This window comes from Vanessa tameamea, chromosome 2, assembly GCF_037043105.1.
Source record: "Vanessa tameamea isolate UH-Manoa-2023 chromosome 2, ilVanTame1 primary haplotype, whole genome shotgun sequence".
In the NCBI taxonomy this organism is placed as follows: Eukaryota; Metazoa; Arthropoda; class Insecta; order Lepidoptera; family Nymphalidae; genus Vanessa; species Vanessa tameamea.
In genome coordinates, this window is record NC_087310.1 from 6,822,781 (window position 1) to 6,844,273 (window position 21,493).

The 21,493-nt window shown below is 30.6% G+C and overlaps 1 protein-coding gene and 1 long non-coding RNA gene across 3 annotated transcripts in view; both read left to right on the forward strand.

Moving 5' to 3' along the window:
- Positions 1–21,493, forward strand: part of LOC113401429 (syndecan) — a 234,301-nt gene that overhangs the window by 84,156 nt on the left and 128,652 nt on the right. The window lies entirely within an intron of this gene.
- LOC135193530 (uncharacterized) lies at positions 4,877–5,450 on the forward strand. Its single transcript, XR_010309287.1, has 2 exons — positions 4,877–5,007; positions 5,190–5,450. It is a non-coding gene; the product is annotated as an uncharacterized LOC135193530 (long non-coding RNA).

Sequence of the window (21,493 nt, forward strand, 5' to 3'; positions counted from 1 at the left end):
AAGTCTTAATACGGAAATTAACATATACTTTACATATTTTCTTGTAAAGCATATTTTTAACATTATATTATATGTCAATACAAAATTATTTTTAAACATAAGCCCAACTACACAAGTTATATGATTGTCTTATTCGACCATTTAAAAAGTTTTAAAACGCGCGTACTTAAAATGAACAAAGTGAGAGAAAGTAAGAGATTATATTAATTGAAAAATAATATGATGTTTGTCGATGCCATGAGTCAGTTTCGCCTCTCGTGTACAAACTTTTAAATTGGAAAAATTAATACTAAAACATACAAGCTGCTCATCAAAACTTCGTCCGCTTTAAATTATTTTTATTTTTTCACTTTGATGTTTTTAAGACATAATATATTATAATTTAATTTTCTACTTCGAATAGATATGGTATATAATAAGTCTTTTCATCAATATATAGTTAAAAAAGGTACACAATGAATTGAAAAAATAAATAAGGTCTTCTTATTGCCAAATCTCAAAGTTCAACGAAGAAAATATGTGCTATATGACAATACAATTCTTTTATTTTTATAATAATTTTAATTATATTACTACACCGAGTAAGATAAGTAATTTGAAAAAATTATTGAAAAAAAAATCACTCAATTAGTAATTTTTGCGCGTAATCCACTTACAATGATTTCAGGTTTACTTTATTAACGAGACAATTTATGGACCTAATTTATTTCTATGAACTACCAACAGTATATTAGAAAAATAGTAGTAGTTAGTACTACTAGCCCAAATTGCGATATTTTAACGGCTATTTCTACCATCTGAAGACATTCCAAAACGGATTCTTGTGTTGATTCCTTTACTCGGCGTCTGTTCTCCATTTGTGTTCAGGATAAAAATTTAAGTGATGATAAATGTCAAATACTAACGAATAAGCTCTCCTGGTTTCTTGGATTTGTGTTATTATACCTTGAAACTCGCAAACTCACTTATCAAAACCTGTATGTTACCTCTCGTTGACTAGCAAGTATCATGAAATTTTGCAAGATTTGCTAATTGTTAATTTGTAAAGATGAATTGGTACGAAACCCCTTAGAGCGCGAGTTCGCACTTGTTCATTTTTATTTTTAGCTTTTAATTCATATGCTATTGTTGGTTTTCGGCAGATATTTTGAAGTTTAACAAATGTATCATACAAAGTTTTTATGTATCCCTTATATATTCGACTGCGTTCAAAATAAGTTGGAAGTTGTTCTCAACTAGTACGTTGGCTACTCGACTATTAACGACTTTTAGCGACCCATGTGAGACTCCTACCTTGTTAATCGTAATGCGATATATATTTTTTTATTTATACCTATTTACTATGTGTTCATCGGTCTTTAAGAAAGCATTAATTTAATTTGATATCTATACAATAATTTTAAGTTCGCACATAAAGAAGTGGTTCAAATGACTCTTGCTCTCTACAAAAAATAATTCTACTTAAGTCCATAGCTGTAACGTTAGTATTAGCAATGCAATGCAAGTAGTTTTGTGGTTAGTATACCCTGAGGCGCCATTAAACAGACGCCATGACACCGCTGAAAGACTACACTAATAAAATGCAATTTCGCCCGAATCCCTCGGTGTATTTCTTTTGTGTTTGGAAAATAGCTTACTTTTTTGTGATCTCTATACACGAAATAAAACTGTAAAGACCGAGCCTTTGTCACGTGATTTTTGATAAGGTCTATTTGTAGGTACATATTCTCGTTAAGTAAATCACAATCAAACTTTTTATAATAATGTGTGTGCATGCTTGTGATCGTACAAAAACATTTAAATTAAGCGTTATAATGTGCATCAATATACATAATGTATGTTTAAATGAACAAATTGTACTATAAACGATTTGTCGTTCCAATCTCCAGTTGAAATTACAATATTGAAATTGGTTCGAAATTTAGATAAGTGACAAACATTATATCGAAATAATATTGTAAATATATAAACGCCCTGCGACCATATAAATAAGTGAAGTATGTTCTCCATCAATGCATTAATCCTAGGAATGGACAATATAAATAGCGAGAACCTCTGGGGTGAATGTTTTTACATACTATTTATAGCATCGGATGTATGAGAGAATTTATTGTGAACTCAAACATTTTGTAACTAATCTCATTTAATACTTCTGGTTCTGTATTTTACTTCTGTGTGTATGCTTACCGTAATATTTCTACTATGATTGTACATAAATAACTATTGGAAAAATTCTGCGTATAAAATATAAAAAAATGAACTGAGGCATTTAACAATGATACATATAATTAAAACATAAATAAAACAACGATATTTACGTATACTTTTTTAATCGTGGACTAACTGTGGACTAGGAATAATTCCTTTTAAATATATATATCTCAGTCAAAACATACAAACCTACTATTAAACAACGTTTTGAATGCGTAGAAGGTTAGACTAAACAATAACTAACGCCCACTGTACTCAGTGATATTTTTTGTATACAATTCACTGATTCCATTATTTCGCGCGCTACCTATTGCACATTTAACTGTAATGAATAATATATTATATGTACCTATATAGTAATATGAGATGTCATAAAACATTCGCGGAAATATGCAGAAAAATACACCAATGATGTATTATAATTATTTGGATGGTATAAAAACGCGAATTGTCTCTAAAATATATACCACATAATACAGTTTAGTTCCTAGAGTAACATATTTCAAACGCTTAGTGAACCTAGAATTTAAATTAATTAATCGCAAATTTTAATGTTCACTCTTCGTTGTGAACTAAAACAAAGGAATTCACATGTATAAGCTGCATAATTTAAAAGCTACTCAACATTGTAGCATGGCTATAAATGAGTTTTAATTACATATTTCTATACTATTCTGGGTGAATAATTTATAGTAACATAAAACTTCGAACGAATTGTAATGATCAATAGAGCGTAAACAGAAATAGATAATTTCTCTTTTGTTAGAAACTAGTAAACAACGACAATAGCCGTTCGTTACCTGAGTCAAAATCCAGAAGACAAGCACGTTCGCACACGTATATGTACAGTGGAAAGCTTCAAACTAGTATTGAACTAATCACATAACAACAGTAGTATAAAATTCACGTTAAAATTGTTATCACGATAAATGTTAAAATATATTCAATAAATTAAAATCATGCAAATTCGCGCCGAATTTTAAATGAAGGTAAACTGAATACCAATCAGTTAAAAATGATGAAATATATAATTTTCTTTCAATATATAGTATATATCTTAATGGGTAAAGGGTTTTATTTGCAAAATAAAACCCTTTACCCATTAAGACGTCAAAATAATGATTAGGAAAATAAAAACTTATCTTTTTCCAAGTTTAACGACTTTCATAGAAGACATTTTCAATTTGCTTAAAATAGCTTCTTTCGTGTACAGATGGGTTCAGTAAGATACCAGAATTACACCAGTTACAGCTCTAATTTGCTATGACGTTTCACTGAATCTTCTGAGAAAAGTTACACGTATGCCTGAGAAAATGTTCATCTCGTTCGTTAGATTTATGCTCATTTATTCAGGATTGCGCAACATTCATAGTTTTGTTAATAAATTGCAAATAATTTACATAAATATCGTTTGTGTAATTAATCATTGTAGATAATTTGTAATTATTTCATTTTTAATTCTTTTAGCGAATGGAATATTAATTGAGCTTTTACCCAAATCTAACTAACATTCTAGTTTTGTAGATTCATTGAATAAATACGAAATATTTTATTCAGGCGCCATGAGAATAACAAAATGTAAAAATCTAAAAAATACCTCATTCAGACACACGCTCCATAGAGGAGGCATGAAAGCGTGGTATATGTAAAACAGTGGCACACCGCAGAGCTCCAGCAAATTAAACGTTTTTTTTTAAAGAAAAAGGCACAAAGGACCATCCGCGGCACTGCACACCTGAAACAATATTTGCTTTAGTTAATGGGCTTTCACGCATACCAAGGATGAGCACAAGTTAGAATTAAATTCGCTATTAAATATAATCCACAACACTTTCCGGTAATGATTTGATGTCAAACGATTTTTTCTTCGATATAAAGCTAATGGATTTTGTTGATGCTTAATAACATGTCAGTTAAATGTGAAAACAAAAACAATTCAATTCAGTCATATTGTCAAGTATACCTAGTAGTAGTTATCGGATTTTTAGGAACAATACGAGTTAATATATATTTTTACTATCGAAATTAACTACTGTTTTAGAACATTGTAGTTTATAAAAGCCGAGAAAAAGGCCAAAAATGCGATGGTACGTGATACGGTTTACCGTATAATAAAAGATGAAAGTAATCCTGAATCTGTGGAGGGGACACACATGTTGCACAGTAAATTATACAATAAGCAAATCAGATGTTCTTTATATAGGTAATGATCTCGTAGCAAAAATATATTCGATTAAAAAACTCAATAATTATAATATTATAAAAACTTAAGTATGACATAGTATAAAGTATCACATATTGATCCAGACGAAGAAATAGAGGACGAAACAGTTAATAGGTCCATAAGGTCACGCTACTACCTCTGTCGAATAAACACGATTAAATTTAATCAGACATCAATAAATTACAAATTTATTAGTTAATTAATAGATTGTTTTCAATTACAACTTTATGGTTCTATATTAACGTTATCATAAATGCATGCTACTTCTTTTATGTAAATAGATTTTATTTAAATTCTGAGAATAGAGATTAATTTATATTGCTTGTTATTATTCTGATAATAATAATGAATGAATTGTAAATAAATAACATTTAGTTACTGAAACGCGAGAGTAATTCATATAAATTCATATTCTTTAAGTTGGTTGGTTTACTCTACATATTATATCTCTTTATGCAAGATTGCCACAATTTAATCAAATATAGCAAACTATACAACAACCTGCTGCAAGAGATGTGTTTCCAAGACATTAGTAAACTTTGGACCTCCAGACGTAATAGGAGTTGTTAGAAGTAAGATGAAGTTATTTTAATAAAAACATCGCTGTACATTTATTGCTATTTACATGTTCATCATTCATCAACTAGTAATAATGTTTGTATGATATAAAATCTCTATATAATATTATCTTTGTTTATATTATGAGATAAGCTATGGTGTAGCTGTAAAATTGATGACATTTCATTTGATAAAGGTAAGCACCGGAAAACATCAAGAAGCACGCGATTTATTACAAAATAAACCGTGCGACTGAACAAAAGCCATTAAAACAGACGGGCAAGCCGCAAAATAAAAGAAAGAAAAAAAAATTAAAATAGGAATCCCAAAGAAATGTCAAACAATAAAGGTAACAAAGAATCCGAGTATTGCTCGCAGGATGCTAATGTAGTATTATGTTAGGGGAGGAAGGTTGGTTATTTCTTTAAAAAATATACCTAATGACACGTTGATCACGCCATTTATTCTATTCAATTTTAATTTATCTGCATTGAATCATACAATTGGGTGTTCTTTTCAAATTGTATAATGTTACATAAACTTGTTTTTCTATACAGTACAGTTTGCACATCAGACTGATTGCTATATTTCCGTGTTTTCGGATCGTTAGAGTTCGTTTCTGTATTTTTATATGTATATGTACGTGCGTAAGCATGTATGTAGCCATCGCCGGTAACAGAAATACAAGTCAAAAAGCAACGTTGAGTGCCTATTTCGTATGTATTTTATGTTAGTGTTATCACATGATCGTCAGGGCGTAAATGTAAAGATGCTGTCGAATTCCATTCACGTTTCTCGAACTTAACACCCTTCGAATTTCATTTGCGGGAAACCCTAAGGGATGTGGTGTCAGTAGAAAAACTTCTCATTTATATTTGTTATTCGGGAATAAAGAAATAATTTAAATAGAAGGTAGACACCGCGACAGTGACAGAGACAGTGTTGTGAATTTTTTTTATAGAAATAAAATTTCAAACTATTACTGAAAAAATATTTGCTCATACATATTAGCACATATATATATAATTGTAAACTGCAATGGAGAAACGTGGAACTCGAAACCATCTCCTTATGGTAATAGGCTTTTTCCGAGCAATGAGACTTTTATGACTTCTGCTGGTTTTAAATGATAGCAATTTTCTACTTAAAAAGGTAGCATTATTCATTTAAAGTTTAATTAGTGACACAAATTTCAACTAAAATATTATAACATTTTATTAAAGATTATATATTAGATATTTATATATTTTTTTTTAATAATTCAGTGCAAATTAAATGTTTCAAATCTGTACTCTAGCTCTATTGGAATATTTCGGAAGTGTTTCCTGAATATAAAGTACATTACTCGGCCCTCTAGTCTACAAAAGTAGTGCAATTAAGAAAAGAATGCTCAAGGCCGTCAGCACAAATACTTCCGCTAATGAGATGTTTAAGCGTGGTCTACCATTCCCAACTTACATATGCTGTCAGTGTCCTCGACGTCTCTTTAAGACTGCGTTCTTTTATACATACACCATTTGTAGGGTGATAGTTGGATTGGCGGCTTGTTTAATTTTTTTAATGATTTAAATGATAAAATTGACTTACGAATGTTTTTAATAATATTACTACACTGTTAAATTATGCTGTTCTAAAATACTAAATGAAAATTAATGAGTCTTTATTAATGTTTAACTATTTGCAACGTTTTGCTCATCACGATTGATCTGTTTTGTGAACTGACTTCACATGTAAATAACACGTATCGCGTGTGGTACCAATTGCTGAATCGAGTCGTTGCAACGAACGCCATTTTTATGTTTTGGAATAAAATTAGAATATCAATGTGCCTCTTTTGTTTAAATTAATATTGAAAAACTCTACCCTATGATTTACTTATTACTAAGCAACCGGAGCCGAGCGCCCCGTAGGGGTGCAATTTATTAATGAAGAAAATAAAAAATGCTCCAAGCAAGGAATATATGTTTATATAGATTACATCATTTAACCATGCGGGATATAAACCATGTTTATATGTGTATATTCATATTCATTGCACATGTACATGTTATATATATAAAACATGAGGACTATGTGAGAGTTATGTATGTACATATGTGTGTTTAATATAGATCCAGGCTAAAAGTTTCGTGGTATATCGATATCATTCAACGATTACACAAAGCGTCTGGTGTATTTGCGAATTTTATTGTTATTGCCTACGTTTACTTTTATAGTATTTATTTAGATATGTACGCGTCATGGTTGCCAAGTATATTATTACACGATCTTAACCCATATCGAACACATTTGATAATGAGTTTGTTTAAATAAGTATGAATGAAATTGGTGTATCCTTAATTTTGTTATGAATACGTCTTAGTTATTTATTTGAAATTGATTTTAATGGAAAATAAAATTAAAAATAAAACATAAGTGTCAAATAAAATAAGGAACAAAATAAAATAGGACGGTGCACTAGCACCGAGACTTGCACAATCTTAAAAACATAATATATTCAATGTAACAAAACAGCTCATAGGAAAAACAACAAAAACTTAATTTATGGATTGTAAAATCTACAAAATAAAGTTTATATTTGTTGATTAAATTAAGTGCTCAATTTTATTAATTCCAGTAATATCATTTAACGCTTACACTTCATCGTTATGGCGGTCATTTGTTTTTATTACGATTACTCTACAAACAGCGGTATAATTTTATTTCGTTTACTATTCAATTATTTTCAATGTAGTATTAAGCATATCTGTTGTAAATTGTAGAACAATTGATCCGACTAATGATAAAGTTAAAATAAATTATTGTGAAGAAATAATTTAACTTCGTAAATGAACTAGCTAAAAGTCCAGCTATGGAACTAACGGAATAATACTTATAGTCTTAAATTTAGGTATTTTAAATTGTTTAATTAGTATCTCTCTCTACTATATATAGCTAAGATTTGCTAGTGTTTATTCTGTTCGTCTGTTGTAAAACCGTATCTTTGTTCCTTGCAAATCTATTTTGGAATAGAGAACAATATTAGCTTGCTAAGCAGATGCAACATAATGAAGTCGAAAATTTGAGTTTCAAAGACTATTGATAAGATTATACTAAATAAGCGCGTTAAAATGGGGATGACCTTAATTGACACAAATTATTTAACAGATAGTATATTGTTACGTTATGTTATACAATATATAAGAGAAACGTATCGGCCTAAAGATAAACGCTCACCTGAACCCATGGACGTTGACAAAGTCGGCGGTATATTTAAGCTCTTATGCCCGTTATGTATGTAATTAAACTAGCTTATTTACTCTTCAATTCAGTGCGAACGTAAAGTCTTTCTTGGCGTCTATACACAGAGTATGTAGATTGGGTTTTAAAAGGTAGAGGAAAAGGTTTATTACCAGTAAAATATGCAATCCATTGTTTGAAGACATATATAAAATTCTCTTTTTGTCATGTTTTTATTTTATATAAATATAACGCGACTTTTTTTTTCTTAATAATTTGTTACTATTTATAGGAACCAGGTCACCACGTGTGGTAATTAATACCATATCACTTAGGTGAAAATACGTCTCGGTAAACTTTATGAAGGAGAAAGTAATATTGACACCGTACAACAGATACAAAACCAGATCGCCTAGAATATATATTATAAGTAATTTTTGACATTAATGCAATTAAAATAAAGGTTAGTTTTCTCTGCACAGTTCCGGTCAAAAGTAATGTGGGAGTTATCATAAACTTTTTATGCTGTCCACACTAAGCTGGAAATCGATGTTGCAATAAAGATTTTATCAAGAACCGAGGTCCATCCTGCTTGATTGTAATAGGATTCGATTTGTGCTCGACGCTAGCAATTATTTTCTATGGCTTCCATGGTAGACGTTTCATGGCATGGTTTGATGTAAGCAATAATTAAAATTCTATAAGTTCGAAATTAAATGTAGGTAATATAACACATTCTAAGAATATTCTTTTTGAGTGAAAATTTAATATAAATTTTAAATGTAAGTGTATTTAAACAGTAAAATACAAATTTATGCATTTCCTCGTGTTATTCCTCTATTTATTCACAAGTTCTTATGCAAATAAGTTTTTCGTTAAAAGTGTAATTCACTAAAGAATAAATGAAGATTCAGCGGTAGTGTAGAAAAATATATTCCACCTCAACAAAGAATAATAAAACACATTAATGTAGTTCCTAAGAATAATCTTTTACTAATATGGCGCTCAAAGTGTTTGCTATTAAAATGTTGTAGGTGCAACGAAATAATTTTGCTTCCAAATTTTAACTTTTCCCGTAAGAATATTAAAAATACCTGAAATATTATATTTTGTACATAAATATTTGAACAGCTGTTTTTATTATTGAAATAATTAATAGCGAATACCTAGTTTCTCACTTATTTTCCACTTAAACTTGAAGTAGGTGAAGCGTAGGCTAAAATTTAAATTACACTTTCCGTCGGAAAGCCCATCATTAATGCATATTTATGAGTGGGGGGAAAAATCTCGACACACAGTCATTAGTAAGGCATTACTTGGGGGCTGGCCCATTGGACAATAACTAGCGGGGTACCTGTATGTGTATCTGTGTGCTTTAAACGTACATAAGTATATTTAAACATTTATAAATATGTTTTATGATAAAAAATAACCGAGATACGGGAGCTAAGAGTAGGTTCTTCAAAATATTTTGTCAATTTTATTATAAAATAATATTTAAACACTTAATATCGTAGTAAAAGATATTTTGAGAAATCAGAAAAAATCTTAGCATTTTCTGAAAATGTTACAAAATATTTTCCACTTTAATGAAATATATTTACACACCGCATATCGTAATGTCACCGCCAAAGGCATCGCTAAACCTCTTAATATTTCTTATAACTTACGCCAGGCCCCTTTTGGCCGGGGGCATAATGGCCGCGTGCTTCTGACGGGGGCACGCCCTGCCGTACTTCGTTGTAAATGTATTAGATATTGTGCCTCTTTTTTGTTATCAATGTTTTCCGAGTAATTTGGTGGCCCAAACAAGACCTGTTCCACTAACCGATTATTGTTTAAATGAAAATAACAGAAGCTTATATTATTTTAATGCAGAAGCCGAGTCTTTATTTATATAGCCTTTGGGTAGCTTTCTTATAGTAAATATACATTGTTTGCAATAACAATAAAGACGGTGTAAAGGTACCTTTAGTTCCGAGGGGATAGTAGCTGCGTAATTACTTTTTAATTTTGTATACGTACCCGAATAGTGCTTGTAATTAAATAAGCGAATGTTTATTTTATTTCACATGAAGGAACACTAATATTAAATATTTGTTTAATCATTTTACATTGTTTTTATTTCTAATACATTTAATGCAACCTTTGTATTACATATCTGACCTATATTTTTTTGTTACAGGTAATTAATATTATATAAACATCTAGGAAATGTGGCAGTTGCTGTAACAAGGACCTAAGGATAAGTTTGCTTTACACAAGTAATATTTGTTCTTTGTACTATTAATGATGTACGAAAATACTTTCATAAAAATCTGATCGATCGATACATAGGAAACTGAATTATTAAGTAATTTATGTCAAAATGAAAAAAACAAAAAACGTTGTGATATTCATAAGATAGTGACTTAGAGGACAGATATTAAAGAAGCTGTCATACAATGTCTGGTTAAAATAAACACGAAAAATTGCTTTGTTTTGCTGAATTTATACTGAAAAGCAATTAGTCGACCACAAAACAGTTAAAAACTGTGGTCACGTGACCGTCCGCGCAAATAATTATCTCGCCACATTAAGGCTGATTAATGTTGGCCTTTATTGAATTAAATGGTCGTTTACCCATCTAATGGTTTTACTGGATTTTGCTTATGTGTTGTAATTTTAATACTTCTGATATATTACATACGTAATATCGTGTTTTGGACGTGCCGTGAAAAAAATTAATGTTTGAAAATACTGTTTATGCATTTTCTATGCATATTACACAAAGAAACGACTGGATTGATTTTTATAGTGACAGGGCTCAACGGATTTTTATTGAATTAAAGCTCGAAGCAAATACTGCTAGGCAAATATGTCTTCCATAATAAGTGGCTCCATATGACATCTAAGTCTTAAATAATATATAATTCGGACATATTTTAACGTTTTGAAATTCTTATATTCGCCTGTACTAAGATAAAGTCGACGATCATTGAACGCAGTAGTCGCAGGATATTGTTATTTCAGAAGAGGCTCCTCGCGTCAATGAACCATTTTATCTGAATTCCACCTCACCGAACGGGATTACCGCAAACTGTGAAGGTAATATAGGGTTGTCTAAAACATATTTATTTAAAAATTTATATATCCCATTTAATTGGAATAATAGTTTAAAATATGAAGTTGGATATGGATTAGTATTCATAAATATATATCCCAGTATATTTCTATCCGTATTACTATACCTCTAGTTTCTTTGAAAATATTTTAAAAGAATACTAGCTTTAGTAACTTGAGCTTTATCATTAAAAATAAGGATATTTAAAAATATCTTTCACCAACCCTATTTTTGCAAAGTATTTTATTTGAAACGTCGCACGTAGTCGTATTTTTCTTTAGTATCAGTCTTTTGACTATGAGGTACTTTGGATATCGTGAGTCACGCATTCTGACCCCGAAAGTAATTTTTTTTTGTCTGATATATTATGTTACTTCTTCATTTTTATTAATTAGAGAATACATTTTCTTAAAACTTTCGTAGTCGAAACAACCGACTCTTAATTTAAATGGAAAGACAGTTTTAATAAATTAACGTTATTTTATAAAAAAAAAACCGAATATGATATGATTAAAAGGTTTCTATCCTTTTACAACACAAATGAGATATGAGAAATGTTGTTGTGGAATAAATTTAATTAAAAAAAATTATGAACAATAAAATTGGCGTCATGCTGTAATTGTTACTTATCAATAAAAATATGCACAAATAGTAAATTTATTAATGTCATGTAAACTTAGCAAAATTATTGTTTTATTAGTTTCTTGTTTGTTTATTCGCCGCAATCTACGTAAAGATTCTTATTCTAAGTTAAATATTTAGGTATTAGGTAAAGATATACCAAAATGAAAAATGCTAGCAATACCTAGTGAACTTCCGTGTCTTACAAGTGTGTCAGATGTCTTCTTGTCAGTACTACAATAAAGATTTTGCGAAATAATCTTTCTCGGCAGAAAATAAAGCCACAAAAATTAAATAATGATTTTATTAATGATTTTATTAATGCAATATTTTGATAGTTTATTGTCTTAGTAACAACCTCATTCGAATTAATTTTGTTTACAACCGTCCGTTCCTAATTGTCTGCGATGTTCTATTACGTAAGTTAGTTACTCCCTAGAGAACCACGCATTATCCGGGATGAACATTATCCTATCATACATAGGATAGTGTTCATCCCGGATCTATCTATGTATGTCTAAAACATATATTATGCCAAACTATTTAAATTATTTCAGCGGATTACTTCTTAATAATTATTTATTTTTATTATTAATAATAATAATCTACATATTTTTAATTTCGATCAGTATATATTGAAATGACAAAAAATACGTTAGGGATCTACTATACAAAAAAAACAAATCTTCTTTTTGTTCACGAACTTGTATCGAATAATTAAAACATAATAAAATCGTACGTAGAAATTAAAACCTAAAGGATTAATTGTTTCAAATAATACAAATGTCATATTATAGTTTTTATATTGTTTAACAATGTTTCTCTATTGTTATATTTGTAGTATATGTTATCACGAATGTAGTTAGTATTCAATGATTTCTATGAATCTGAACCGATCGCGGATTCAACTCCGCGTAAAGGCTGAGTACTGAGTATTCACGACCTTATGTAATTATACAATTCACTGCATGTTCGGTGTTAGAGGAAAACACAGTGGGGAAGCTTGCATATCATATGATCTTCTGAACCATGTTTATCAAATAATTCGCTCTAGTGAAACATGTTTAAATTAGATAGAAATCTTAACAGAATAGTTGCTTAAGGTATGTTATATTTTCGCATGTATTTAACCTAACATAATATAATTTGCTACTTTGAGAATTTTGACACCTAAATAAACCTTAGCCAAAAAAAATGTATATCATTGGCAGCATTTTACAAATAATTACATAGAACAGACATGCAAAATTGCCCATTATAATTTTTCAATGGAATTTCAATTTTCCATATCAGTCCTACGTTCTACAACGAAATTTCATTGGTCTCTATTCTGAGAAAGCTGATTTCACAAATGTCATTTGTACCTACCATGCGATTATGTATAGCCACAGTTGCAACATGTTATATAGAGATGAACCAATATATTGATATCGGTTCCATAAAGTATTCGCTAGCGTTGATACGCGCCTCACGTACTTGATCATCGGGAGCCATTGATATTGCCTCACAAATTTATGCCAAAGATACAGTGTGAGTGAGAAATGTGGTACTCAAGTTTAAGCGTAGCGTGTTATGTAGGTATACTGCGATTATTTACCCGAAACGGAAGCTTCTTTCCAAAATTATTTTTCCCAATCTTATTCGAAATTCAAGTTGTTGTCATTTAAAATAACGGAGAAATGATTGTTACTTTAAAGTGATGTCTCAATTTATCATTAAATTGTGAACAATTACGAAATCAGAGAAGCATTACTTCAGTTCAGAGTAGTTTTAACTTTCACTATTAATATGTATGTGCATTGCTACCATATTATATAAAGAAAATATTCTATTGTGTTAGCGGGGAACTAGTATTATAAGTGTTACGAAGGAAAAAGAGAGGTTAAAATGGTTGAACTTTGCGCCTCGCGCGCTAAATAACACATCAACGCCAGGTGAGATAGATTATACACCCTTTAACAATAACATTATTTCTTACACATTTGCTTGGGGCCATTTACTCGGTGTGATAATCGCAATATCAACACTTCCCAGTACGGCGTCACACAATGCTCACGATTTCTGAAATACATACAAACGTAGAACGAAAGATAGATTTAGAGTTTAGTATTTATTTATTTTTAAGTAAGTACTTTTAAATAAAATTGATTGAATATAATATGTATTGAAATAACGAGGTTTATTTTTTTGTTTGTGTTTAACATGGTTTATAAATAAATGCATTCTAAAGATGTGTAGGTATATAATAATTTTTTTTCATAATTTTGACCAATTGTCTGAATGGCTGATACCTACTTAGACGGGCTTCCACCAAGTAAATATTCTAATAATAGATAAAACCAAAACTCTTTGTAATTATTGAGAATGAAAGTCTTATAGCAACGTATGTGTATTTTACTATTGTTTTCTGAAATAGACTTTTTAATTTCTAATATTTCATTTGTTAAATTGAAATCCAAAAAAATAAATCGAATTAATTTTTTTTTTTTTAAATTCTCTTCTCTTTGATGAAACCAATATGGCTACGTTCGTTACTACTACCGCCAAACAACAGTACTCAGTATTGTTGCGTTCCGGTTTGAAGGGTGAGTGAGCCAGTGTAACTACAGACACAAGGGATATAACATCTTAGTTCCCAAGGCTAGTGGCGCATTGGCGATGTAAGGAATGGTTAAAATTTCTTACAGCGTGGTGACCACTTACCATTTGGTGGCTCATATGGTTGTCCACCAACATATATCATAAAAAAAATTACTACGCAACCGCGTGTACTTCTGACTTATATCGAGATATTTCATTGCATTTTGGAGCAACAATATTTTTAGAAATTAATAAACAATGCTACTTAATAGTATTTTATATTTTGCTTTATTGCTTTCAGTGATGCCGATTCAAATGTAAAACTTGAAAGTTAAAAAAATAATAAATAATTATTAATTGTAGAAACTTTAAAGCTGATTTAGCCCAATGGAATATATGAAAAAGAATAATCAATCTTAAATCGAGTATCCAGGTTCGAATCCAAGCAAGCTTTATGTACGGTGCTTAATTTGTGTTTATAATTCATGTCGTGCTCAGCGAAGGGAAATATGCATATGTCGGATGTCAATATGACACATGTGTATCTAGTGCCTGGACTTATTAATTAATTTACAGAGATAGTCATAAAATCAAAGGGCATTCTTACAACCGTGGGACATTTGCAAGTTGCCACAGAACTATTAATTTGTTAACTTGGTCACTTGTTTCGTGATACATTTAATTGAATGTACTTAAAAAATAAAACCATCAAATATCATAAATAATCACATGGGTTCACTCAACCTTAATATTAAAACAGCAATACAACTATCGTTTGCCAGTAGAATCGTTTAATAAAGTACGGTGGTGTAGATGTCTGCACTGTGCCGTATCTTGGTAAAACATGAATCCATTAACGAAATAACGTAAACAGTACCGCGTACTTGCAATTTAATTAATGGCCCGATTCTACGTCACATCTCATTTCATCGTCATGTAATTGTGGTCTTCGGGAAGAGAGCTCTTAGAGGGAAATTAACGAGCCATTCATTGATTTCAACTATTAATTCGATTTTCCACGATTTTGATTACATTGAGTGTAAATTGAATTCGAATCTTTAGGTTTATTATCGACGATTCAAAGTTATTTAAATTAATTGAAAAATAATTAATGATAGATCAGACGAATAATAAATTAATGTGCAAGTATATGTTTCAATAGACGTTAAATATTTGATGTATTAAATATTTTTATAAACAGTTATCTAATAATAATCGCGACCGCTCCCTTATTGTTGTACGTAATGACACTATGGTAGAAACCTTCACGAAAGTGATATAATTGAATGCTCGTTGAAAAAATTACACGTGTGGTGCCTTTACACGTTTTCTTTGTTGAAAATGTTGGACACGAATTACAATTATTTTCAAAGGTACAGCCTATTATATCTCTCAATACGTGTATTATTTAGCGAAACTGGCATATTTTAAAATAATATGTGACCTACCAAAGGTTGCATTTGTAGCTTTGTAATTAAACGCGCATATTCAACCAATATTCCTCATTACCTACAATTCAGCGTAAATTTGAGTTATGATTGGGTACGCAGCCCAGGTATTAGAAACGATTTTGAAAACGCTACACATATGTATATTTATTAACGAATTCTTACCAAAATAAATGAGTTGGTATATTCTGTTGTTTTACACTTTCAAGCATGCATTTAATAATGCTTATCAAAGAAGGTATGAGACAGAGGCGTGGCCTGCGGTAAGATGTTATCTCTCGGTAGAACGGTTAAGCACGGCCAGAAAAACGCTTATCATTATATTGATGGCATTATAATATTCGTTTATATTTAAAATTCTGAAAAAAATCTTAGATATCGAAAGTCTCAGTTTACAATCTCGCGAGACAGATTACAATCCAACGGTATTTACAATTCTACGGTGATAAGTACACACCCGTTGTGCACTTCCATGTTGATGTTTTACGAATGCAAGTCACGTGACTACCCGATATATGACAATGCTTAGTTCGTTAGTATCGTCAAATCTCACATAGAAAGGAATACCGAGGTCATTGGCGTAGTGCGTGACTTTTTTTTGTATATTGATAACGTATATAAACTATAGGTATAGTTGCTACAAATTTTTCCCATTAAGTGAAAAATTTACTTATAGGGAATAGGGGTTATCTATCTTTAAACATATAATTGATTCGGAAATGAAGCCAAAACAAATGATAATTTAATCATATTATATCGTAACAGTTCTTTGAATTTAAGCGATTTTTTACTCATGAGAGATGACAGCGAAGTTCCCTAAAGGAGTCTGCTCACTACACCGTCTTACAATATGACCGTGCTAAGAAAGTTTCAAATACAGAAACAAGGATGACACGGACTACTTTGCCTACTAGAATAAAAAATAGCAATAGATCTCGTTCTCTTCCTTTTAAAAATTTTTTTTTTTATATTGAGAAAAACAAAATGCTCATTCTCAACCCACATAATATTATCCGTCTGTCACATTCTTAGCTCGGTCATGGTAGGAGACGGTGCAGTGAGCAGACTTATACTTGTAATAACATAGGCATCGTTGCAAACAATTAAATTATATGTAAAACCACATATTACATCAAGTGAATACTATTAAGTTTCGTTTATTAATTACAGGTTTATTTGTTTCACACCGGTAGTTTAGTAATATAATAAACATTAGCGAAACGCTCATCGAGATCATTGTTCCTTATTATTGAATTAAGAAACTTTAATAATTTATAATTATAAATTAATGCGTATTGTTCTTCGAATTGAATTCCATTCATTTACTCATCACCTATCCATTGAGGAACATAATGCCACGTGATTAAACCAACGTGAGTGTTTCATGATATATCGTATCGACATACGAATAGGCAGTGCAAGACACATACTAAAAAAATAAAGAGGTACTTTTATATTTTGTGTGTACTCATATCATTGCAATTCACTGGAAATCCGAATAGGCACCAAGGTGCACTAAAGTTTCCATTTCTCCGCTTTCCACATCCAGTCCGATCTCGCCACATTTTCAGATTTATATATAGTAATTCGTTAGACGTAAATAGTTACACAATTTAAATTCACATGAATCCAGAGACAGAACATTTACGAAAAAAATCGTATATCAATATTTATATCATTCGGAAGTAAATGTTATTTTATTTATGAACTAAAATCGACCCCGTTATATAATAAAATTCGCAACAAAAGCTCACCAGCCGGCGGAGTTAATTTTTAACGCATTGCTGCAGAGGAAGCGTTGCACTCGGACGCGTTCAAATAAATACGAATGTGTGAATACACCTCCTGTAACGTTTGTTCCGTAACAACCTGAAATTTAACTATATTTTCACTCATTTCAAATAAATTTAAATAGTTTTTAACTCCCGAGCTCCAATACTAAAGGAATATTCTAACTCGGACTGTTTGAAATCTAGTTTTTACTGCGTTTATGTGTCCGCCCCATTTAAAATACTCATGCTGATATTGTTAGCTTGCGATAAAGTTATCACGTTTATTTTCTTAAAATATTAAAGACGCGGAAGCCGCAGTCTTCGACGCCTTTGCACCAAACGACTTCCTCTTAATGCGACTTCCTTCATTAGGGTCTACGCGCTTCACTGAGCGTTGGTATTTATCCGTTTAATGTCCCTGATAGCGGCTACGAGCATTTTAACACGACCACGTAATAAGAGCCATGTAACACTTTCAAAAGCCTCAACAATCTTGGCTTAAGTATTCTTTACAAGGAGTCCTCAGAGATCTTTATAAGCTGGTGTTTCACAACCTTCTGTTGACACTCTTTATTGCTCCATTATGACGCTGCTACGCGCTAATGGCAATTGTTCTTTAAATATTTATTATCAACATTCCGCGTTTAAATTTAGGCGGTATTGAGTTACAAAAACGTTTTTTTTAAATATTCCGTTACGTTTTTTTTATTCTTATCAATTTAATTAGGCCCTAGAATCAAATTGAGTTTGAAGCGTCAAGAGAATAGCAGGGAAAGAGCATTTTAATACATACTAGACACACCACTCACCGCTGTAATACCATTTTTGTAGATAATTCACATTGAAGGAAGATATACATTATAAAATCCTTTTTTGTAAATGGGTCATAAGGGAGAAATTCATCACTACAGCGCTTAGAAATTAGCGTAGTGGGAAGTTAAGCCATTTTTAGCATCATTAATACATTGTAAAAGTTAGATTTATTAAATTTATTTTAGCAGAACAGAGCAAATAAGCCTTACAGTAAGTGGTCGTCGGTTGAAGTATAAACCATTTTATACACCGTCAATGTCCTTTGGTCCTAATATTTACAATACACCATTTAAATGGGAACGTGTATTCCTGTTTAATTTGATTGGATTGCTGTCGTGCTATTCAATGTATTGCTGTTTGCGAGAAGAACTGATGACTGGACAGTGTCCACCAAGGTGGGACTGCACGAAGCTCAATCATGAATTATTCTATTAAGAGGGTGATTAAATGACAAAGAAGAAGGTGATATTTTTATCAAGACTATTGAATTTGTGATAATTAGAGCCTACCACCAGTGAAACATCAATGTTGAAAATATTATTTGTAACTGAAACTAATGAGTTATTTGTCTAGACAATATACTATGATAAATCGAAGTGTGCGGTGAGAGCAAAAGTCCAACGTCGGACAGACGGACGCACGTGTTTAGTTTACTTAACAGTAACGTGACTTGGACGCTTATACGAAATAAAACCAAGGCATTTGTTACAACACATGGACAAAGCGATGCAATTAATCATAACATCTTATACTCTTGTAAATACGAACAAAGCTTTGAGGAAGTAAGTGCCTAAAATAATTACAATTTAAAGGAGTCTTTTTTATTGTTTTTGTTTCTGATTAATAGTCTGAATCATATGGCCATTATAACAGATTTTAGCTTTAGGATGGAAGTACAATTTCGTTAGGTGCTTTATAATGTTGAGCTATAACCTAAAAATGTAAGTAGGTGTACCTATTGCTAAAAATATTCCAAATATCATTGAACGGTTAATACATCTCGTGGAGAAGACATGAAAGACGTCAATATTAAAATATATTCATTTACAATTAATACGTAGAAAATGTGGACCTGTCTTAATGATTCAGAAAGCGCCTTTCATATGACAATATGTATGACATTCATATAATTTCTTCTTAAGGTCGATACTTGCTACTCGTCGTAGGAGCTAAAAGACGTTTGTTTACCACAATTTTATATTTAGTATATAATTTACGTTAAGAATCTATATTTATGTAAAAAAATACTATATATAACTTTTCAGGTTTCAATTATGTTTTTATTAATGTTTGTATAATTGAGTCTCATAGGAGTGAATCGTTAAAATTTTAAGGATTCGCGAATATTGAACGCAAAGAAGTCGCTCACGATATTCACAAATTGAGTTCTATTTCAACATTTTAAGAACTACCTCCTGTATTCTGTTGAATTTCCATTTGAATGAATCTGCTTTGGTCCTACGAAAAATATACAGCTTTGTGAATACGAGAATCGACACAATATTGTCCTTTGAGAGATGGTACAGAGAATATACGGTACCAAATAAAACAGCGATGAGAATAAAGTGAAATGGTCGTTTACGTGTTCATGTCACCTCTTTGGTGTATTACCCAAGTCCGCAATGTGATCATATATTATCTACCAACTTAATGAGCCACATGACTATGTAGCTCACGCTAACATTGCTCACAGGTCACCCAGAGAGGTAAAGTAAATAACATTGCGCTTCTTTATTAGAGTATCAGTTAGTGACGTAACAGTAAACAGTAAGAAAATTAAAGTATATAATAAATTTATATGAAAGGACTTGTAATATTCATCAATGTCCGCATTGTTAAATCCGTGTAGTTGATTAAAATGTATATCTGAATTTGCTTATAGTTTAAAATAGTGGTAAAAGTAGATTCAACGAACCTGTTCAAATAAAAGTAACTTTTTTCATTATTATGATTAGATTTTTTTTACTATTACGTGAAAATTACGAAATAGTGATAAGTAAGTATCGTCACTGTACATGCTTTCATAATTGCATAACTTACATATTATTAAATTTTTTTATATAGTGATCAACTAAACTGAAAAATTAAATATTATAAGTAATTTACAATGTTAGAAACATATGCCGTTAAATTAAAATAAAACATTTATTATTATTTTTCAACAGTTATAAAATCATATTCACTGTGTATTGATAGTAAATATTTTTGTTTACTAAAGTTTTAGAATGAAACGAATAATTTAGTACGTTATAAATTTCAACCAAATTCGACAACATTTTTTTATCTACTATTCGGTATTTCATTTTACATTGTATATTGGATTTGCGGAGGTAAGAGTTATGACGATCGAAAAAGTGTCCAAGTCATTTAGGTGTATTGAATATCAAACTTCGATATTCGGTTCAGAAAGGAAAGGGTCAGCGGATACGAATAAATCACCGAGCAGATTTAATGGACTTTGTCGAATTGAATTAATGACGACCAACCTCATCCTATGACGCGTTCGTTTGTAAACTGCATGAAAGTGCTTTTAATGGATTTCATCGACACGCACAAGGATATACTATTAATTATTAAATTATGTAAGTTGCGTGATTTATTTGAATTTAGATTTCTGTTTAAATAAACGTATATCGTGTGTTCTATTATTCATTTATCTGAGATTTAAAAATCTTGACTTTTCCATTACACAACTCGGAAGTTAAAATATATTTGAACTACGAGAAAAATATTGAACCGTATATGGTGCAGTCTATTTTAGCAAATGATAAATAGTTGAGTGTGATCAGGCTGAGATTACTTAGAGATATACTAAAATCATTTAATTAATATCTTTAAAATTTTGCAACAAATATAAAATTAAATAAAAACTTAATATATAAGTTTTTATTTAATTTTATATTTGTTAAAACAATAGATAATTAAAAGTTACAACGACAGAAAT